General features: G+C 36.4%; 1 long non-coding RNA gene across 1 annotated transcript; it reads left to right on the forward strand.

Annotated features, from left to right (window-relative positions):
• Nucleotides 1–236: 236 nt before the first annotated feature.
• Nucleotides 237–1,041, forward strand: LOC107768060 (uncharacterized). Its single transcript, XR_012702951.1, has 3 exons — nt 237–360; nt 490–519; nt 907–1,041. It is a non-coding gene; the product is annotated as an uncharacterized LOC107768060 (long non-coding RNA).
• Nucleotides 1,042–24,388: the final 23,347 nt, after the last annotated feature.

The raw sequence follows: 24,388 nt of genomic DNA on the forward strand, positions 1-24,388 counted from the left end.
ACACAACACTCATGAAGAAAGGGTAAAAATACCTTTTCGTATTAATTTTAATAGAGTAGTGACTATTTTTGCTCAACATTAAAAATACTGGATAAAAACTAAATACTATGTTAAAAAGTGGCTATTCTGCGCCATTTCTACAATATAGACTGGGCCAGGCTCCCTCGTTGGATTACGGGCCATGTGACAACAGCTTAGCCCAAGAAGCCTGTTGCTTCCAAGGTAGACCCAAGATATATTTTTCAATAATTTTTCCGCCACTTTCAAAAAGTTCGTATAAAGCCCTAAAAAGAGAACATTTCAGTTCAAATTTTCACGCAGAAATCATAGATTAACGCATCAATTTTGTCTTTGGAAAAGGTTAATTTCTCTTCCAAAACATTAATTTTTATTAGTTTTCAGTCAAGAATGTCTCAATTTTCATTTCACTGTGGAATTTACGAATTCCCTTTTTGTGGACTCACTTTTTTTGTGGTCTTGAAATTGCAGAGAGCGAGCCAATGAAAGTCAAGATTTTGCGTATCCTTTTGTGATTATTTCACTGATTTGTAATGTTTAAATGAAGACTACGGAATATATATGTTGATTCCATAGGAGCAGATAATAATTGCAGTGAATTATAGCAACTGTTACTGAATCATGCAAACACATTTTCTGGCAAAATATGTAATTAATGATTGGATTTGACTTATCTTGTGATCTTGGGATTTTAATATTATTAATTTCTGAATCTTTTGGAGAATGTGCAGCCATTGAACTGCTTAGGGATTACAAAGAAGCATTTTTACTAGTCCTTTGTTTTTTTGCTCTGAAAATCTACTTCAGTTTATATTCCGTCTAATATTTCACATTTTTTATGAGGTGTATAGGTGCATATTTCGATTTTCTTAATTAAATTGAGGGTAGCTTTATATTGCAAGTAGATTAGATGCTTTGGCAGAAGGATATGCTGGCATATTTCATTGTGATGGACTATAACATGAAATTTCCCTTAACCTGTTCTGCTGGGCGTTTTGCTGGGATCGTGAAATCGTGAATAGAGTATGTCCTCTTCATGGCATGTGACATTAATTGTTTTTGTTCTTAAGACTGCATGGTTTGCTTACTTTGTTACTTGTGTATTGCAGATGGCATGCAGTTGCTTCGTGGACATGGGACGCTCAGGACGAAACTTGTGGAATATGTAGGATGGCTTTTGATGGCTGTTGTCCTGATTGCAAACTCCCTGGTGACGATTGTCCACTAAGTAAGCCTATTTATCTCTACTTGATAGTTTCCTCAGTCATTTAAGCTACTGAATTACATTTCTCATGTAAACCTGGTATATCTGCATATCCGATGGGTTACCCCGCAATTCTAATTTATTTAGATAAAAGGTTTTTTTTGTAGATTGCATATTGGTAGTGTCTTATACTCTTATTTGTCTGTACATTGTCAATATGTATTTGTTCTTGCAACCTTGAGATATTGATGCAATTGGTGAAATAATTCAAGCATCATAATATTTTGGTTCTTAGACTTTGGGTCTATAATCCAAGGCAACGAGGAGATTGACGAGGATGTTACCCACCCCATTGGAGCGGGTTGGATGAGATGGAGGCTAGCTTCGGGGTTTTTATGCGATAAGAATGTGCCGCCTTGACTTAAGAGCAAATTCTACAGAGTGGTGGTTAGACCGGCTATGTTGTATGGAGCTGAGTGTTGGCCCGTCAAGAAGTCTCTTGTCCAGAAGATGAGCGTAGCTGAAATGAGGATGTTGAGATGGATGTGTGGACATACCAGGAAAGACAAAATTAGGAATGAAGTTATTAGGGACAAGGTGGGAGTGGCATCGTGGAAGCCGAGTTGCGGGAATCGAGGCTGCGATGGTTTGGGCATGTGAGAGGAGAGACATAAATGCCGCGGTCAGAAGGTGTGAGAGGTTTACCATGGCGGGTTTGAGCAAGGGCAGGGGTAGGCCAAAGAAGTATTGGGGAGAAGTGATTAGGCAGGACATGTCGATGCTTCACCTAACCGAGGACATGACTAGCGATAGGAAGGTGTGAAGGTCGAGGGTTAAGGTGGTGGGTTGACAGGTAGTTGTAAGTTTCTCTTAGGTTTACCAATAGTACTAGTAATATTCTTGTTGTTGGTTGAAAGTTACTTCCTTTCGGTTTGTTTTTATATCTAGTACTTAACAACCACACCCATTGTTTTTGAAAATTGCTACTGAAAATTGTTGCTCCCTGATTGTTACTATTTGATGCTACTATTTCTCCCTTTTACTGGAAATTGTTGCTCTGATTGTTACTATATGATGCTACTTTTTCTCCTCTTTTTCCTTATCATCTTTTGTCTCCCTCGTCTTTCTTTCTCCCCCCTCTTTCTTCTTCTTCCTTAATACCTTATCTTGAGTCGTGTGGGATTATACTGGGTATGTTGTTGTTGTTGTAGACTTTGCGTTGTGCCCTTCAATTGAGGCCACAAATCTGCTGGACTATTCTTGCCAAAAGGAAAAAGAAAAATCTCTGTGTATTCACCATTTCTTTGTCTAAATGGGAAAAATGCCCCTGCTTTAGTTTTTGAGGTTTACATATTAAGTGTTCCCTGTCAAATGCCCTACTGGATGACATAATTAGTTTTAGTTCATTTGATTTGGTGTAAGATTGTGGAGATTATATAGTAAAGGTGGACGAACTGGACCTATAAAAAAGGTGGATGAGCTGTATAAGATGTTGTCTTCCTTGTATTCATTTCACCATCAAGCTCTGATTGTTCTATTTAGTTATTGTTAGGATTGTGTTTCTCTTTGTGATAACTCGTTCCCAAGGTCTTTTGTTTGTGTTGGTACATTTTATGTGCTCTACCCTATACCTTTACTAGTTGTGTGGTACTAGTTTTGGAAGGGCACTAAGAGAGACATAGATTTTTTGAAAGTGATAGCCTAGAGGTAGAAGAGATGGAGTGACAACTTTGTAATAAAGATCTGAATCTCGGCAGAAGCGTGTCATGTGAATTCGTCTCATCCCTAAAACTTGATGGCTACATGGTACCTAACTGGTGGGAGGAAACAGATATATGTAGATTAGTCGAGCTGCACACAACATGCAGCCAACTCGAACACCACGTTTTTTTGCTCTTCACATGTCACAATTTTTCTGGTTGCTTTTCTCTATTTGTAGCCTTAATAAAGAATAACAAAAATCTTTTTCAAAAACATAAATAAAGAATAACAAAAAAAATAATTAAAAGAGAATAACAAAGGATAAAAAAGTGATATATGTCATCTCAGTATCCTCCAGGTGTTATTTCTATCTATCTATCTATCTAGACTCCAGGTTATAAACACAAGAACAAGTAGGTGTTCTGTCTTGAAGTAATCTCCTCACTGTGGGCAATCTCTTCTAGAGTTTAGGCACTTAATTCGTACTATATATAGACTGCTACTCAATGAGCCGATTAGGTTATCCTTTTGATACTTCGAGGGATATCACGAACACTCCCACGCTACCCTTTAACATTGCAGATATTATCAGTTGCCAACATACTCTCTGCAAATTATTGCTAGTCCATTTCATCAGTAGCTAATAATACTGATTCATATGTTTTTATTATTCATATAGTGAAACTACTGCAGTTTGCAGATACGAGTAAGCATCAGGATTCTTCTGTAGTTTTTTTCTTAGTTTAATTGAAAAGTCTGTCGGGCTATATCATGAAAGATGGAGACACTACAGGTAGATGGAAAAAAGCAGTCTGCTAGATATGTTAGCAGAGCTGTCTTTTCATTTGTTATCGACTAAGGCCATGAGTGCAATTAGATTTTGACAACCTCGTTTATTGATTTATTTTCTGGGATGAGTCCCCTACCCTCCTCCACTCTTTGCATTTTTATGTATATTCATTATGAGTACATTTTTTTAATATGCATGAAAAATATGTCCATTTGCGGATGCATGATTTGTCTATTTTTAGTTAGCTACCATAGTACATGTCTTTACATATTTTTTTTGTTCAAACTTCAAGCTGTTGTAACCCTTAGCCTCACATCCTCCCTCTTCTCCCAGACATAACTATAGCTCTCTCTCAATCGTTAACCTTAACAGAGAATAAACAAATCATGCTGGCATGTCGGTAACAAACACATTGCTGTTACTTGAGAAATTCGTACGGCAGTTTGATTCATGACCCATACCGATCTCTCCATTCAACTTTAAATTTTAGTTTTTTTTAACCAGCTACTGAGATCCAAATAACATCGATTGTTCCTTTTGGAGGTGGTTACGAGCAATCATAATCGTAGTTGTTGAGCTATCATTTATCAGTGAAACCGGATAGTTCACATTATAGAAACATTTGATTTTTGCGTTATGGTTAGAGTTAATTATCTTTCTGTGGATGGTATCGACATGACCTCTCTGGAGTCTGGCTCCCTTTTTTAAGGCTATTATTAATGCTTCGATAATTTACTTGTCTTTGCAGTATGGGGTGCTTGCAACCATGCATTTCATCTTCATTGTATCTTGAAGTGGGTAAATTCTCAATCGGCTCAAGCACATTGCCCTATGTGTCGTCGTGAATGGCAGTTTAAAGAATGAAAAAAAATTATATGCATCTTTTGCTCATGAATGAAGGAACGAATCATAACTCTGCTTCATTCTTCTTGGGACGGGGTAAAAGCGCCTGTTTTTTAATTGTACTTTGAGTTGTGGTGTCTGTATGTGTGTAATACTAGGATATTCTAGCAAGCATAGCTGATAGCTGTGTTGATATGTGCTCATCCCCATATACAATTATTAGTTTTAAGGCCAAAAATAGGTAGCGTGTCTGTATCAGCATTGGAAGGTGGTGCAGATGTTGTATGAGCCGTGCATCCTGAGTCTTCAATACATCAATGCCCAACCATTGATTGAGAAGAAAAGGACATACTGGACGCTGGGCTGCCTGTCATTGTTAGTCAGGCTGCCTTTACAACAGTATTAATAGACTCTTAACATATTAGTGCCTTTTGACAGTCCTTTGTCCATGAGCTATCAGGCACATATAGGCATGGACCGTGACATAGTTGGCGTAAGGACAATATTTCGTTATCATCTCGGTTGTATTATGTTTGTGAATTGAAAATATCTTGAGGTGTTTGGGAATATGATTTCCGGATTCTGGTATTTCCTCTTTCCATGTTATTCCCATTTTAAATCTTGAGGTGTGGTTTTGAAAATTTTCCTTGTGATCATGGATATTTCATTTGATTTGCATGTAGAATGCCTTCTTCCGAGAATACCTGATGACGCTTTTTAACCTGTGATTGAGATGTTTTAGTGGGGGTGATAGCTTTAATTCTGTTCTGACTACGGGATTTAGTTTTTGTTCAAATCGATTGTCCCAAATCATTTTTTATTTGAAATAGAATACTGTCCATTATAATAGAGGAAATTACTTGTTTAAGAGTCTTATTTGCTTCTATATTTATTCTGGCCAGTCACCAATTACCGATTGGTCACCACTTCTCGAAATTGCGTTTGTATGCTAAAAGATGAAGAAAGTACACCTTAATTAGACACATTTGCCGACTTTGGCGCGTAATTTGGCAGAACGTAGAGAATTTAGTCATAGTCAGGGCTTTATTAGTATCCTAAAGAAAAACAACACTATTGTGTCATTGCTGCTTTGGCCTTTAATGATGATTGTGATTTGTGAGTGCTCTTTTGATTTGTGAGTGCTCTTTGTCCCCATTTTTCTTTTCTTTTGTAAAAAGAGAATATTATTGACCCCATTACAATATCAAGTTGATAATTATCAGAAGGTTTGTGGATTAAATCGGACACGTCTATTGAAATACACTACCTACCAAAATTACCGTAGTTACACTAGCACAGAGAGAAGTTATAGACTGATGCCAGCTGTGACACAAACAATATAAGCCACATGTTTATCATAGTATAATGTAGTAGTAGCAATTATTTGTATATCCAATTAAAATACAGAATGGAAGTTACATTACAATCCCAAATGTATTGAAGACATTGAAACAGGATAAATATCTTCATCAACAAACTTTCCAAATCTCTCTATTGCAATAGACAAGAGAAGAATAACCAAATAAAAACAAAACAGAGAGGGAGTAAACTTAGAAGAAACAACATCCAAGAATAAATAAAGCAGCAGCTAGATACTCCATTAGCGGATGTGAAGTTACTTAGTAATGGCCTTCAAATATCCTGTCAAACAAAGTAAAAAGAAAAGGAATCAGATACTATATATTCTTCCTAAATACTAGTAGTATATTGTATGAACTTTATAATATCTTCTCATCTTCAAGCTGTTAAATCTTAGTTGAATAAAGCTTGTACCCTTTTTCACTAGAAAGAGATGAAATTTGAGAAAAATTACCATAGGGAAGGAAGATGATTGATCACTTTGTGAGGACATAAATAGCATAGACAATACCAGGTAGCCATCCAAAGAGAGTGAGCAAAACACAAATCCAGAATTCCGCCTGTTTTCAGAAATATATTAATAACGCTAACAAGGAACTACAAAATTTTCTGATCATACGATATCTGCACCTTCTTTATACAGTTTTCCAAATTTTTATGAACAAAACTAGTACTCTACTAAATGTTTTACTTATATTTGCCTCCTAAACTCACAAAGTTAAAATCTTTACCTCACCTACCCGGCTACCCCTTAGCCCCCGCCATCCTTTAATCTAAAAAGGACAAAATAAAAAAGGAGAAAAAGGTAGTCCCTTGTTTTCTTTCTATGTCTGCCTCTACAAGGGCTGGTAGAGAAGGGGAATGATGCCATGTTTTTACAGGCAATACTCAGAAATTTGTGTCTACAGTAGTAGTAAGTTAACCAGAAGAAAGAGTTTTATTCAGTAGGCTTTTGGATTTGTATTAAATTAGACTAGTGAATTTGAATGCTGAATTTCAAAAGCAAAAAAAGAAAAAAACTACTAGTAGGAGAAAGAAGGGAGCGAGTACCTCGCAGCCAAACTTGAGGAAAACACCAAGAGGAGGCAAGATGATTGCCAACAGAATGTCTATGAATGTCAGTGTGCTGCCTCTCATTTTTCTCTTCTTTCGAATTCGAATTATACTAGGTCGTTGTTGTATATAGGAACGTTACATTTACTTTAAAAACAGGAGGAAGTGGTTATCCTATATATAGAGTGAGAAGAGTAGTAGTGTGCTTCTCTATTTGTCTTTGAGGGCTAGTTTAGTACTTTCACGCGGAGGATGCGAGCTTCCTTTACGCGTTTGCTTCATCAATTGCTTTCCCCGCTTTGCCTTTCTAACTTTGATAAAAACTTTTCTGCTCGTACGAATAGAATTTGCACAGATGTTTCTCATTTCGTGTAGCCACGTGGAAGGGAGCTGTAAACATGGGGCCCTTCCGTGGAGTGTTTTCCACCCTCTCCACATGCATTCACCGGCGGATTTATAATTGGCTACGTGAACTTATAATCTTTCAATCAAATTAGGTATCTCATGTACTTTAGAATTGATTTAATATTGTGTGCTGACATACATACTCTAAAGAGACTAAATAATATATTTGATTTAATACTGAGTTATTTATCTAAAGAAGTAAAATTAATTCCCACTTAATTCTTTATCCATGTTATAAAAATTCTAAATACATGCATTTCATGTCGACCACTAGGATTATCTGTTTCATCCCTCTTGAGAGAAGGGGTAAAAGCGCTTTTTTTCTTTTGTATTTTGATATTACGGTGTCTGTGTGTGATAGTACTGTTAGTTTAAAATTTAACGGTAGGTAGCGTGTTTGTGTCGGCCTTGGAAGCAGGTGCAGATATTTTATGAGCCACATGAAATTTAAAAGGTTAAATACATATAATTTGAAAGGCTAAATACATATAGAGCCCCTAAAGTTTGCGTCAAATTTTATTTTAACACTCCAACGGACACTTGTTTCAATTAAACACTTTAACATCACTCAATTTGTACCTATCAAACTCTCATGACTAACCAATACAAAAAATATAATGGGTGGAGTTCACGAGACTGACATGGCAAAACTAACAAATGAAAAAGCGCCATGTGGCTTTTGAATAAAAAAATCTTTTGAGCAAAATAAGTAAATAAAACATCAGAAGAAAAAAAGCAAAATGAATAAAGGTTGCTCGATGGCGAGGTGTGTAAGGTGAGACGAATGATGGTGATGGCGAGGTAGTGATGGAGGGAGCTGAGGTCGGCGGCAAAAATGGTGTTTTCCGCTCATCTTCTCCGGTTAACTCCGGTAGTAACTATTTTTTTTTTCCTACAGAAAGCATGTAGGAAATCGATGGGCATTTTAGACCTCAATTATAGAAGCAAACCATCACAATCTTTTTCATCTTTTGCCATTAAATGTTTTGGTATTTTTTACAGATTTCATTATTACTTCTTTAAAGTTTTTCAAGAATGTTGCATCTTCCATAGTGCTTCCCTGCCTGCATAAATTATAAATGTCGCACCTAATAATACACCAGCAAAGGCAACATTGAGAAGAAATATCCGTAGGTGAAGATTGAAGAGGAAAACGATTTCCGATATAGTTGTTAATGGAGGCGGTGACTGTAAAAATAGTAAATGGGGAAAACTAATGTGCGACCGCTGCATTTTTGACAGTAAGGTGGAGGGGAGGGGGAGGGGATGAGAAACAAAAACTGAAAAACAAAATTTTTGGAGTCTCACGCTCCTAGAAGAAGTGTTGGTACACACATTGTGCCACATAAGTTGTATGTGTCTAATAGGTACAGTTTAAATGTACTACTAAGTGTTTGATGGAAAACAGTGTTAGTTGAGGTGTTTAAGTGGAAATCAGAGTAAGTTTAAGGTACTGGGATTTGGCCAATTTGAAAACAAGTACTAATTGACTCTCAACACATTATTGTGCCTTGTGACTGTCGTTTGGCCATGCCCATGATTAGGCAAATACAGCATGGACCATGTCATGGCTGGCATAAGGACAATATTTTGTTTGTTATATGATCTCAATTGTATTATCTTGTGAATTGAAAATACCTTGACGTGTTTGGGGATATGATTTCTGAATTTTGGTGTTTCCTCTTTCCATGTTATTCCTTTGTTAAATCTGTCCGAAACATTCCATTCATCTTCCCTGTGGTTTGAATCTCCCATGGGATTACTGTTATTTCATGGATTTATATGTACCTTCTCATGACACTTTTTACTGTTATTTCAGTGATTTGCATGTACTCCCTCTATTTCAATATATTGTCCCATTATCCGATCTATTTAAAAAGATTGACACTATTTTTTTTATTAGTCTGTTTTAAAAAAATTAACATTTTTTAATATTTTCTTAATAAAAAATATTTATAGTCACACAAGTGATATGATAGATTTCCGATCACAAGTTTCAAAAGTTTTACAACTACACAAATATTATAGCTTATTTAAGACCACGCATCTCAAAAGTCTTCTCTTTTTTATTAAGATTTGTGTATCAAACTAAGACAATTTTTTTAAACATAGGAAATACTAGTTTGCTTTTTTTTTTCTTTTACTTTTGGGGAGATCCGATGTTAAGAATATGAAAGGAGGAAAAATATAGGAGAATCCAAAGCATAGTTATTGTGAGCATCTAATTTTGTTACTATATTTGAATTTTTATCACCTTTTACTAGGTAAATATTTTTAAAAATTTAATATATATTTTTTTAGCTTTGTTACACTTTTAAAAAAATATATATATAGGGTAAAAATTAAAAATAATTTAAAAGGTCAATTATTACTATTAATACTATTTTTATTTTTATCTTTATTTTAAAATAAAATAAATTAAAAACCCAAAAAAATTAAATATTTTTTAAATTTCGGATGGGAATAAAAAATAGGAAAAAGTAGAAGTGTGGAATTAAAAAGTAAAAGTAAAAGTAGGTAAAAATTATTTTTTTAAAAAAGTAAAAGAAAGTGAAAAATTAAAAAAAATAAAAGTAAAAGAATGTGAAAATTTAAAAAATAAAAAGTAAAAGAAAGTTGGAATTAAAAAATAAAAGTAAAGGTAGGTGAAAATTTAAAAAAATAAAAGAAAGTGAAAATTAAAAAAAGAAAATAAAATAAGTGAAAATTAAAAGTAAAATAAGTGGAAAATAAAAAAATAAAAGTAAAAAAAAGTGAGAAATTAAAAAAATAAAAGTAAGGAAAGTGGAAAATTTATTTTTTTTTTAAAAAGAAGAAAAATGGGAAGTGAGAATTTTTAATTAAAAAATAATAAAATAATTTTAAAAAACAAATCTGAAAAAATTTCAAATTTGTTTTTCTATAAATAGATGAGAAAATGTGAGGGAAAAAAGGGGAGAGAGGGAGGGAGGAGAGAATTGAAAAAAAAAATTCTTCTTCTGTGCTAAGGGAATTTCTACTCGTTTCATTCTTTATTCCTCTTTCTTTCGAAAAATCTAGCAATTCATTACCCTGTTTAAGACCCAAAAATGCCTCAAATTCAAGCCTAAAAATACCCTGTGAAGCTTAGTTGGTAGTCACCTCTCTCATACCAAAAACGAGCAGCCTCACAAGGTACAATCGAGTTTCTGTCCGGGCTCGAGTTTTAGAAGGATCGTCGCTATATTTTCTGCTCATTTGCCGTTTTGCCCTTGGTTTGGTGTATTTGTTTGGCTCAGAATTGTTTTTGCATTAATCAAGTTCCGAAGGAGATTTTTGCTTAAAGGTTCATTACTTATCCTCCCTTTGTTAATTATTTCATTGTTTTGTGTGATGTTCTTATAGAAGTTCATGTGATAATTTTTTGTGCTATTTTATTTATACACATTGTCATGTTGTAGTTTTTTTTTTTACATGTTTCAAGCTATTTGTCAACAGATTATTTGAATAGGATTTCATCTTAATGAGATTTGCTATTTAGAATTAAGAATGAAGATCTTGCCATATTAATGGGCCATGCGTTGGATTTCAAGTAAGCGAACCAAAAATGAGTTACGACATTTAATAGGAAAGAAAGAATTAGACATGGGTTGGATTGAGTATAAATCTGCCAGGCCCAATAATTTTTGTCACTAGATTAATAATTAGCCCATTCTTCCATAATAGATAAATGTCTCCTAATTTCAAAGATAGAGTAGTAAGTTGTAAATATTTCTAAGTGTGGATAACTTGTCAATACTTTAAATAGCTAAAATATTTTTCGACTTTCAAATAATTTCCTATCCATAAACTCTTGGTCTTACAGTAATTTCAAATTAGTTTAGAAAAATAATATAAGTGCGCGTTCACGTGACTTGACCAATCAACTTCGAATAATAATAAGTGTGTTAATAATTGTGTACACGTACGCGTGACATGATTCTTGACGCCAAACAAAAATGAGTACACGTACGCATGACTTATTTCAAGATAATTTTTATAAATCTAATCAAACAATAAAAGCGGACATAGGTAAAACATGAGAATCAATAAAACACAGGTTATCCAAAAATAATATAAGCCAAATGTAGTCAATAAAGCGACCGTGTTAGAACCACGGAACTCGGGGAATGCCTTACACCTTCTCCCTGGTCAACATAATTCTTTACCCAGACTTTCTTTTCGTACACCAATAATAATAGAGTCAAATCTTCCTTTGACTAGGGATTCAAATAAAAGGTGACTTGGAACACCCAAAAAATCAATTCCAAGTGGCGACTCTGTAAATAAAATGATCCCTACTCAAATTTGTTACTTTAATTGGAAAAACCCTTTAATCCACAATAACCCATAAAACACATACATCTTTTGGGGGGGTAGAAAAGGGGTGTGACAGCTCTGGCGACTCCACTGGGGAACTCAACCAGAATTCGAGCTTGTACATGTTGACTTTTATTTGGCTTTATTAATTTGGTATATATTGTATTTGTTTTGGGCCTAATGTGCTACTTGTTTGCTTTTTACCGCTTTGATATTGTTGAACTATACATTATAAATTGTCTTCTCCCGAACCCCTTCTAAGTCTTCTTGAAATTAAAATTGGACATTTGCTTGACATAGCCCGGTTTCTTTGAGATAGCCGAGATGCTTGCCACCCGGTGAAGGATTTTTAGTCGCACATATTTTAGGCGGGGAGCTCTATCAGCTAAATCGGAAAGCAATGCTACTAGTACGCTGACCCTCCTCGGCTCGAGTTGTCCGCTCAAGTAAGCTAGTCTAGATACCTTCTCCAATAGGATTTAAACCTAGAAGAACAAACCCCATGCCAGATATCCCTAGTAGGTTCGCTTTATTTGCATCCCATGCATTTGACTTAGCGAAACTTGGCACATGGGCTGGGTCCGTATAAGACATGTATCCTCTTTGAGACCATTATGTTCACTTATGTGCTACTTGCTACATCATTTGGAAGGCTTGCTTGCATTGTTGACCGGATTTAGAAAATTAGTTGAGCGAAAAAAAAAACACATTCTCCTAGTTTAGTACAAATAATCTTTTTTTACTAAAAATATTTTTAGTAGTCTGGTATGAGGTGTAAAGATTAATTTTCATAAAAATTAAAAGAGAACATAGTCGGTTTGACCGAACTACGCGGGTCTGATTCTCACCGGATGTGAGATACGTAGGCAAACCTCATCGGTTCCGGCCCCAATTTTGAAAAACAAAAATCTAAAAAATATTTTTTCTTTCCTTAATTCCTTCTTAAAATTCTTTCCTTAGAAAATCCAAAAAAAAAATCAAATCCAAAAATATTTTCCTTCTTTTCTAAAGTCTTTCATTCGTAAAAAAGAAAAACAAATTCAAATCAAAATCTAAAATATTTTCTTTCTTCTTTAGAAGTCGTTCTTTTGAAAATTCAAAGGCAAAAAAATCAAAATCCAAAAAAGATTTTCTTTCTTTCAATAAATTCAAAAGAAAAGTTCAAAATCCAAAAAATATGTTCTTTCTTCTTTAGAAGTCTTTCTTTCGAAAATTTCCAAAAAAACAACAAAACAAAAATTCAAAATCAAATAAATATTTTCTTTCTTCTTTAGAAGTCTTTCTTTAGAAAATTCCCACAAAAAGGAGTTAGTTTATTTACTTTATTCCTAATCTTCTTGAACTACGTAATGATCTGATTCATGCGACGTCATGATACGAGGCAATCCCCGAACTACGCAAGATCTGATTCATACGACGTCATGATACGTAGGCAATTCCCATCGGATTCAATCATTGCCATCAAATAAACTGAGTGAAAGAAAAAGAAGAGAGAAGAAAGAAAAGAGTGACAAAAATAACAAAGAAAACAAAAAGCGAAAAAAAAGGAAAAAAGAAGAAGAAAGAAAGCAAGAGTGAAAAATCCAAAAAGAGAACTCTGTGTCTAGTTTGACAAAGAAAACGGCGGAAACTTTCCGTGAATATGCTGTCAAATAGCGCGAACAAGCCGCCAGGGTAAAGCCTCAAATGGACGAAGCAGAAATGATTACGGTCTTTTAACAGGCCCAAGAGGCGGGCTACTTCTAGAACATGATGTCCGCTATGGGTAATCCGTTCGCCGAGGCTATCAAAATTGGGGAGATGATCGAAAATGGTTTAAAAAACGGGTCGAATCTTGAGTTATGCTACCTTTAAGACCACATCACAGGCCGTTGCACCACCTCCCTATGCGGTGATGAACGCGCAACCTTACACGCGGCCACTGCATTATACACAAAACCGAGATCCACTTCCTAGAAATGCCCGTTCTTATCAAGCTCCATATAATCCCCTAACCAAATGATCCCCAATACAATCCTCACCTAAGAGAGCCCCTCAGAAGGAATCAGTTCACCCCTATTGGTGAATTATATTCAAGTTTGTTTTAAAAGCTAATCAGGCTAGGTCTGCTGCAGCTAGTGGCCCCGAACTGGCCGAACCCTTAGTCCCCCTCACACTGAGTTGATGCTAGATGTGAATACCACTCTGGAGCAGTGGGACATGATACTGAAGACTGTTGGACTCTTAAAAGAGCAGTGAAGACCTCATCGAGGTCAAGACAATAATATTTGGGGATGAAGAGGCCCCCAATATGACGAACAATCCTCTGCCTACTCACACCAATGGGCCAGTAATTGGAATGATCTGTGATGATGGGGAATATAATCCGACACTGAAGTCAATTGCAGCCATTGTCGAGACAGAAGAAAAGCTAAAAAACGGTCGCCAAACCTAAAAGCTCCCTCTCAGACGGGAGTCTCGGTAGCCGGTCTTGCTATCCTTTGTGTGTCCGAATTATTTCAGGCTGTAATCCAGATGTTTTACTTTTATTGTCTTACTTTCTGATGTAAACCCTTATATTTTAAAAAAAAAAATCAAAGTCAAATGAAATTAATATTTCATTGTCCATGAATGTCTCTTTTCTTAATCTTGTTACATTTTCTTATTCTCTTTTCAGTTCTGTTAAAGCAGATTTTAATGACATGACATGCTTGCGGACTTCATGCCCAGATCCTAAAATGCTGTCAGACCTCGAAATAATAAATCAAGAAACAGAATATTTTGAAGACAAGGCTTGTAAGAAAATAAATAGAAAATTGGAACGAAGTTAAGATTCCCTCTCTTCGGATCATTGTTGAAGCCGAGATTGAGGATAAAGATTGGGTTAAGAACCGATTGGAACAATTGACACTGATTGATGAAAAATGATTGGCCGCAGTTTGCCGCAGGCAGCTATACCAACAAAGAATGGTCCGTGTCTATAACAAGAAAGTGCCGCCCAGGAAATTGGAAATAGGATAACTCATTATGAGACATATCCTCCCACCTCATGAAGAAGCTAAAGGAAAATTGGCTCCAAATTGGAAAGGTCCATACATTGTAATGAGAGTACTGCCAAAAAAGAGCGTTGTATCTGGGAAGTATCGAAGGAAATGTCCCTGAAACAACTATCAACACTGATGCAGTCAAAAGGTACTATGTTTGATCCTCTATATAACATTAATGTTCTCTGATTGGGATAACGAAGGCTTTTATTCTCGCTATCCAAACACTATCAACCCTTTGCTAACCCTTTTGAGCCGGTTACCTTTCTTTGATTACCCTCTTTGGAACCTGAAGATGTTATTAAAAAAAAGGAAAAAGAGAAGAAAAACAAAATAAAGAAGACGAAAAAAATATAAAAAAAAGAGAAAGAAGAAGAAAAAGAAAAGAAAACAAAAATCAAAAGAGTTCATGTTCATAGAACTACATTTGACTTGATTTCGAAAGTATACGTAGGCAACCTCTCTCTAGGGTTCAGTCACACCAGAATAAAAATCCATATTCCCCCCAAAAGTTGAAACTCGGGCAAATGTTATAATGGTTCGGCGCTAGTTTTGCCTGAAAGGTTCCAAAGTTGTAATTCAATCCAAATATTTTTTACCCAAATCCTTTTCAAGTCATTCCGATCAATTAACGAGAATGTTTAAGAATTGGAGGATACAGTCACTTGGATATGATACAAATAAATGAGATAAATAAATGAGAGAGTTTTATTGGTGAAAACCATCACGGGCACCATAAGGTGACGACAAGAAGAGAAAATGAAAATGAGAGAGTCTTGTTAGTGAAAACCTGCAAAAGGCACTATAAAGCGATGGTGAGAAGAGAAATGAGAGAGGTCAGCTCGTGAAAACCCGCAAAGGGTACTACTGATCGAAAAGAGGATCTTCACAGCCATTGGTATCGATAGTCCTGGGCAAGGTTTCTCGATTTCTAGGCAAAAGTCGTGATGAATTTCTGAGAGTCGGACGGTTTACATAGATCAGGCATCCAGTCCAAAAGGCATGTCATGTTCATTGAAGTTTGCATGTACTCCAGATAAGTCTTTTCCTTTCCCCGAAAGGGACACCTCTTGTTTAAACTCATCTTCCATTCCATTGTTTGTTTTTCTTTAAATCCCTTTCGGTCTAACTTTGCTCCAAAAACTAAGGCAAAGAAAGGATGGCAAGAATGATTTACACGGCTCTCGTTTGATAAAAGCTAATATGCAAAAAAGGCACCCAGTTTCGGCAAGCGCACCAAGTCGACCCCGACTGGCCATGGCAGCCGATGCTTCGAAATCAAAAACTTTTGTAAGGAGGAAATCAAATTGAAAGTGCCTATAAGGCCAAAATGAAGTTGAAAAGGTTAAGTCCCAAATGACTAACCGTTTTGGCAAAGTTTGAAAACCAAAGATTCCCCAATGCTCTGAAATTGAAAGTGTTGAGGAAAGAAGTCGAAAGTGAAATGTCACAAAGACAAAATAAAGTTGAAAACATTAAGTCCCACGTGACCAACCGTCATGTAAAAGTTTGAAAAGTTAAAGGCTCTACGGATCCAGAAATGCAAGTGGTATTCAGGAAACATCTAGTGGCAAGTTGAAATCATTATCAATAGAAGATGGGCACAAGGCCAGGCTGCCAAAGACATCAAGGCCGCACACCGACCATCACTTTTAAAACTCACAATTTTTCTTTGTTTTGAAGAAGGAACAAAATAGTGCAGAATGGTGATTCTTAAAGGACGAATGTCGCAAAAGGTAAGTTTACGCAAAATCACCATTTTCTCTTATTTTCAACATGCATCACTATTGTCCATACAAATCATTTTGGTAGCTTAACCTAGGTAGAACCTTTTCGCCTAGGGGGATCCAGCTCATATTTTCGGGTAGAAATACTCTTCGCTCAGGATGTTTTACGTAGCTTAACCCGGGCAGAACCTTTTTCGCCTAGGGGGATCTAGCTCATAATTCTGGGTAGAATTACTCTTCGCCCAGGCTTGTTTTTCGTAGCTTAACCTAGGTAGAACCTTTTCGCCTAGGGGGATCCAGCTCATAGTTCCGGGTAGAAGTACTCTTCACTCAGGTAGTTATACATAGCTTAACCCAGGTAGAACCTTTTCACCTAGGAGGATCCAGCTCATAGGTCCGGGTAGAAGTACTCTTCGCTCAGGTTGTTATACATAGTTTAACTCAGGTAGAACCATTTCGCCTATGGGGATCCAGCTCATATTTTTCGGGTAGAAGTACTCTTCGCTCAGGCTGTTTTTCGTAGCTTAACCCAAGTAGAACAGTTTCGCCTAGGGGGATCCAGCTTATATATCCGGATAGAAGTACTCTTTGCTCCGGCTGTTTTTTGTAGATTAACCTAGGTAGAACCTTTTTCGCCTATGGGAATCCAGCTCATATTTCCTGGTAGAAGTACTCTTCGCCCAAGCTAATTTTTGTAGCTTAACCCATGTAGAACCTTTTTCGCCTGGGGGATCTAGCTCATATTTTCGGGTATAAGTACTCTTTACCCAATCTTATTTTTCGTAGCTTAACCCAGGTAGAACATTTTTGCCTAGGGGGATCCAGCTCATAGTTCCGAGTAGAAGTACTATTCGCACAAATTGTTATACATAACTCAACTCAGGTAGAATCTTTTCGCCTATAGGGATCCAGCTTATAGTTTCGGGTATAAGTACTCTTCACTCAGGATATTTTACGTAGCTTAACCCATGTAGAACCTTTTTCACCTCGGGGGATCCAGCTCATAGTTCCGGGTAAAAGTACTCTTTGCTCAAGATATATTACGTATCTTAACCCGGGTAGAACCTTTTTCACCTAGGGGGATCTAGCTCATATTTTCAGGTAGAAGTACTCTTCGCCCATGCTTGTTTTTCATAGCTTAATCCAGGTATAACCTTTTCGCCTAGGTGGATCCAGCTCATAGGTCCGGGTAGAAGTACTCTTCTTTCAAGATGTTTTACGTAGCTTAATTCAGGTAGAACCTTTTTTGCCTAGAGGGATCTAGCTCATAATTCCGGGTAGAAGCACTCTTCGCTCAGGATGTTTTACGTAGCTTAACCCAGGTAGAACCTTTTTTGCTAGGGGGATCTAGCTCATATTTTCGGGTAGAAGTACTCTTCGCCCATGTTTATTTTTTGTAGCTTAACCCAGGTAGAACCTTTTCGCTTAGGGGCATCCAATTCATAGTTTCGGGTAGAAGTACTATTCGCTCAGGTTGTTATACGTAGCTTAACCCAGGCAGAACCCATTTCGCCTAGGGGGATCTAGCTCATATTTCCGGGTAGAAATACTCTTCGCACAGACTTGTTTTGCGTAGCTTAACCCAAGTAGAACCTTTTCGCCTAGGGGATTCAGCTGATAGTTCTGGGTAGAAGTACTCTTCACTCAGGTTGTTATACATAGCTTAACTCAGGTAGAACCATTTTGCCTAGGGGTATCCAACTCATATTTCCGGGTAGAAGTACTCTTCGCTCAAGCTGTTTTTCATAGCTTAACCCAGGAAGAACATTTTCGCCTAGGGGGATCCAGCTCATATTTCCGGGTAGAAGTACTCTTCGCCCAGGCTTGTTTTTTGCAGCTTAACCCAGGTAGAACCTTTTTGCCTAGGGAAATCCATCTCATAGTTCCGGGTAGAAATACTCTTCGCTCAGGATGTTTTATATATCTTAGCCCAAGTAGAACCTTTTTTCTCCTAGGGGGATCCAGCTAATAGTTCCGGGTAAAAGTACTCTTCGCTCAGGATATTTTACGTAGCTTAACCCGGGTAGAACCTTTTTCGCTTAAGGGGATCTAGCTCATATTTTCGGGTAGAAGTACTCTTCGCCCAGGCTTGTTTTTCGTAGCTTAACCCAGGTAGAACCTTTTCGCCTAGGGGGATCCAACTCATAGTTTCGGGTAGAAGTAATCTTCGCTCGGGTTGTTATACGTAGCTTAACCCGGGCAGAACCTTTTTCGCCTAGGGGGATCTAGCTCATATTTTCGGGTAAAAGTACTCTTCGCCCAGACTTGCTTTTCGTAGCTTAACCCAAGTAGAACCTTTTCGCTTAGGGGATCCAGCTAATAGTTCCGGGTAGAAGTACTCTTCGCTCAGGTTGTTATACATAGCTTAACTCAGGTAGAACCATTTCGCCTAGGGGGATCCAGCTCATATTTCCGGGTAGAAGTACTCTTCGCTCAAGCTGTTTTTCGTAGCTTAACCCAAGCAGAACATTTTCGCCTAGGGGGATCCAGCTCATATTTCCGGGTAGAAGTACTCTTCGCCCAGGCTTGTTTTTTGTAGCTTAACCCAGGTAGAACCTTTTCGCCCAGGGGAATCCATCTCATAGTTCCGGGTAGAAATACTCTTCGCTCAGGATGTTTTACGTAGCTTAACCCATGCAGAACCTTTTTCGCCTAGTGGGATCCAGCTCATAGTTCCGGGTAGAAGTACTCTTTGCTTAGGATGTTTTACGTAGCTTAACCCGGGTAGAACCTTTTTCGCTTAAGGGGATCTAGCTCATATTTTCGGGTAGAAGTACTCTTCGCCCAGGCTTGTTTTTCGTAGCTTAACCCAGGTAGAAGCTTTTCACCTAGGGGATCCAACTCATAGTTCCGGATAGAAGTACTCTTCGCTCAGGTTGTTATACGTAGCTTAACCCGGGCATAACCTTTTTTGCCTTGGAGGATCTACCTCATATTTCGGGTAGAAGTACTCTTCGCCCAGGCTTGTTTTTCGTAGCTTAACTCAGGTAGAACCTTTTCGCCTAGGGGGATCTATCTCATAGTTTCGGGTAGAAGTACTCTTCGCTCAGGTTGTTATACATAGCTTAACTCAGGTAGAACTATTTCGCCTAGGGGGATCCATCTCATATTTCCGGGTAGAAGTACTCTTCGCTTAGGCTGTATTTTGTGGCTTAACCCAGGTAGAACATTTTTGCCTAGAGGGATCCAGCTCATATTTCCGGGTAGAAGTACTATTCGCTCAGATATTTTTCGTAGCTTAACCTAGGTAGAACATTTTCGCTTAAGGGGATCCAGCTCATATTTCCGGGTAGATGTATTCTTCGCCCAGGTTATTTTATGTAGCTTAACCCAGGTAGAACATTTTCGCCTAGGGGCACCAAACCATGGTTACATTTCCTTTTCAGTAGTATTGGGCACCAACCCCTAGTTACATCCCTTCGCTCAGGTTGTTATACATAGCTTAACTCAGGTAGAACCATTTCGCCTAGGGGGATCCAGCTCATATTTCCGGGTAGAAGTACTCTTTGCTTAGGCTGTTTTTCATGGCTTAACCCACGTAGAACATTTTTGCCTAGAGGGATCCAACTCATATTTTCGGGTAGAAGTACTCTTCGCTCAGGTTGTTTTTCGTAGCTTAACCTAGGTAGAACATTTTCGCCTAAGGGGATCCAACTCATATTTCCAGGTAGATGTACTCTTCGCCCAGGTTGTTTTACGTAGCTTAACCCAGGTAGAATTTTTTCGCCTAGGGGCACCAAACCATGGTTACATTTCCTTTTCAGTAGTATTGGGCACCAACCCCTAGTTACATGGCGATAACCCCTGGTTACATTTTCTTTTTCGGTAATACATTGCACCAACCCCTGGTTACATATCTTTTAGTAATACAGGATGCCAACCCCTAGTTACATCCCTTTTCAGTAATACAGGGCGCCAACCCCTGGTTACATTTCCTTTTTCAGTAATACAAGGCTCCAACCCCTGGTTACATCCCTTTTCAATAATACAGGGCGCCAACCCCTAGTTGCATTCCTTCTCAGTAATACAAGATTTCAACCTATGGTTACATTTCCTTACCAGTATAGGGTACACCAATCCCTAGCGGTGTTTTCCAACATAGGGTACACCAATCCCTAACTGTGTTTTCCAATATATGGTACACCACTCCCTAGTTGAGTCGAGTTGAAATATAAGGTACACCACTCCCTAATATCCTTTGCAGTATAAGATACACCAATCCCTGATATCTTTGTTAATACGGGGTACACTATTCCCTAGCCATTTTCTCCAACATAAGGTACACCAATCCTTAGTTGAGACATCATTTAGACAATCAGGGTACCTAATTCCCAAAGAACCATATTTTCCCAGGGTACACAAATCCCAACCTTTTATTGTTTTTAATAATGAAGTAGTATAGAGTTTTTGTTATAATAACTCACGAAAAGAAGAATCCGCAATTCAGAAAAAAGAAAAGAAAACAAAAAGAAGTGAATCCAAAATGCAAAAGCGGATAAAAAGATGTGGATTGCTCAAGATGACTTCATTTACGAGCTTTACATTTTCTGTTTTGATTAGAAGAAGTCGTAGAAGAATGAACTAGCACCTGTAGCTAGCAAGTATCAAGGTTCAGATCAGAGTCTGCGTGAAGAACCAGTCCAGATTCAAGATCAAGTTTTAGAAGACTTATAAATAGGAATCTTGTAACTCATAACTAATAGGTTTGTTTAGTTTCTTTTAATTTTGATGTAATAACAGGACCACAGGCTAGAGCCTCGACGGAACCTTACTCGACTCTCCAACTCATCATTCCATCACTCTTCTTGAACTACACGCGACGTGATTCCCCTATAACCCGGGATATGTAGGTTGTCCAAAACCAGAACTCGATTGCATCCTATCTTTTATTTCTTTTCCTTTTGAATAACGGTTTGGTCAAAAATTAGTCACATGGCCCACCTAGTCTTAAACTCTTCATGTTTCCAAACAAAGAGGGGCAACTGTGAGCACCTAATTTTTTACTATATTTGAATTTTTATCACCTTATACTATGTAAATATTTTTTATAAATTTAATGTATATTTTTTAACTTTGTTACACTTTTTTATATATAGGGTAAAAATTAAAAATAATTTAAAAGGTCAATATTAATATTAATATTATTTTTATTTTTATTTTAAAATAAAATAAATTAAAAAACCAAAAAATATTAAATATTTTTTAAATTTCGGATGGGAATAAAAAAATAAAAAAAAGTATAAGTATGGAATTAAACAGTAAAAGTATAAGTAGGTGAAAATTATTTTTAAAAAAACGTAAAAGAGAGTGGAAAATTAAAAAAAAATAAAAGTAAAAGAATGTGAAAATTTAAAAAATAAAAAGTAAAATAAAGTTAGAATTAAAAATTAAAAGTAAAGGTACGTGAAATTATTTTTTTTTAAAAAGCGAAATAAGTGGAAATTAAAAATAAAATGAGTGGAAAATAAAAAAAGAAAAGTAAAACAAAAGTGAAAAATTAAAAAAATAAAAGTAAAGGACATTGGGGAATTTATTTATTTTTAAAAGAATATAAATGGGAAGTGATAATTGTAAATTAAAAAATAATAAAATAATTTGAAAAAAAATAAAAATCTGAAAAAATTCCGAATTATTTTTTCTATAAATAGAAGAGAAAATGTGAGGGGGGGAAAAGGGAGAGAGAGATAGAGAGAGAGGGAGGAGAGAATTGAAAAAAAAAATCTTCTTCTGCGCTAAGGGAATTTCTACTCGTTTCATTCTTTATTCCTCTTTCTTTCGAAATTTCTAGCAATTCGTCACCCTGTTTAAGACCCAAAAATGCCTCAAATTTTAGCCTAAAAACACCTTGTGAAGCTTCATTGGTAGTCACCTCTCTCACGCCAAAAACTAGCAGCCTCACGAGGTACATTCGAGTTTCAGTCCAGGCTCGAATTTTAGAAGGATCGTCGCTAGATTTTTTGCTCATTTGCGATTTGCCCTTGGTTTGGTGTACTTGTTTGGCTCAGAATTGTTTTTGCATAAATCAAGCTCTGAAAGAAATTGTTCCTTAAAGGTTCATTACTTATCCTCCCTTTGTTAATTATTTCATTATTTTGTGTGATGTTCTTATAGAGGTTTATGTGATAATTTCTTGTGTTATTTTATTTATACACATTGTCATATTGTAGTTTCTTTTTTTTACATGTTTCAAGCTATTTGTCAACATATTATTTGAATAGGATTTCATCTTAATGAGATTTGCTATTTAGAATTAAGAATGAAGATCTTGCCATATTAATGAGCCATGCGTTGGAGTTCAAGTAAGTGAACCAAAAATGAGTTACGATATTTAATAGGAAAGAAATAATTAGACATGGGTTGGATTGAGTATAAATCTGCGAGGCCCAATAATTTTTGTCACTAGATTAATAATTAGCCCATTCTTCCATAATAGATAAATGTCTCATAATTTCAAAGATAGAGTAGTAAGTTGTAAATATTTCTAAGTGTGGATAACTTGTCAATACTTTAAATAGCTAAAATATTTTCCGACTTCCAAATAATTTCCTATCCATAAACTCTTGGTCTTACAATAATTTCAAATTAGTTTAGGAAAATAATACAAGTGCACGTTCACGTGACTTGACCAATCAACTTCAAATAATAATAAGTGTGTTATTGATTGTGTACACGTACACGTGACATGATTCTTGATGCCAAACAAAAATGAGTACACATACGCGTGACTTATTTCAAGATAATTTTTATAATTCTAATCAAGCAATAAAAGCGGACATAGGTAAAACATGAGAACCAATATAACACAGGTTATCCAAAAATAATATAAGCCAAATGTAAGCGACCGTGTTAGAATCACGGAACTCGGGCAATACCTTACACCTTCTCCCCGGTCAATAGAATTTCTTACCCGGACTTTATTTTTGCGGACTAATAATAATAGAGTCAAACCTTCCTTTGACTAGGGATTCAAATAAAAAGTGACTTGGAACACCCAAAAAATCAATTCCAAGTGGCGACTCTGTAAATAAAATGATCCCTACTCAAATTTGTCACTTTAATTGGAAAAACTCTTTAACACAAAATAACTCATAAATCACATACATCTTTTGGGGATAGAAAAGGGGTGTGACAGTTATTGGCGGAAGCTCCTTGAAAATCATATACATTTTCAAGTTGAATAACAAAATATTTTCAATTCAAAATCACACATGACGTCTTACATGATAATAACAATGAGACTAAGTAAAATAAATATACTTTCATGTATGTCGTGTGCAACCCCGTTATTATAATCTTTCACAACTATATATGGAGCGTCTATACCAAGAATAGAACCAACGGTTGGAGTAATTCCAACAAAATAAAATAAGAAAAAATATGATAGCTACCACGAGATAAAAATGGTGCTTCATAATACCTCGAAAAGAGAGTCATCCTAGCCTGACCGCATGCCACGTATCATACATCATCCTGAAACATGTAAAGTAAAAAGGCCCTGGAGGGAGGGCCTAAGGGCTGAGTTCACCACAACGGTACTCAATAAGTGTCATAGACTCTCTCCAACTTAAGTTCTTGGGACAAACTTTATAAAAATAATGCACCAATATTTGATATAAAATGATAAGAAATTTTATCAATTCACGACCCTTGTTATTTTAAATAACAACCAAGTGAAATATAACCCACAATATAAACTTTTAAAACCTTTACATCAAGCCAAGGTTTTGGATAAAATCATACAAAATCATTCCATTTGCAAAAGTCATCGAAATCACTTTTGGCTCCTTAGGCCTAAACATAAGAAAACCATCCTTACCTTTCACTGGGAGTACTATACCATCACCGACACACGAAGGTCAACTAGGTTATGTACCTAGCGGCAAGTATCATATACCCTACTTGCTGAGGTCGTCTCATCGTAGTGCCGAATGAATCGACTCAGCCATGC

This window comes from Nicotiana tabacum, chromosome 19 (assembly GCF_000715075.1).
Source record: "Nicotiana tabacum cultivar K326 chromosome 19, ASM71507v2, whole genome shotgun sequence".
Lineage (NCBI taxonomy): Eukaryota > Viridiplantae > Streptophyta > Magnoliopsida > Solanales > Solanaceae > Nicotiana > Nicotiana tabacum.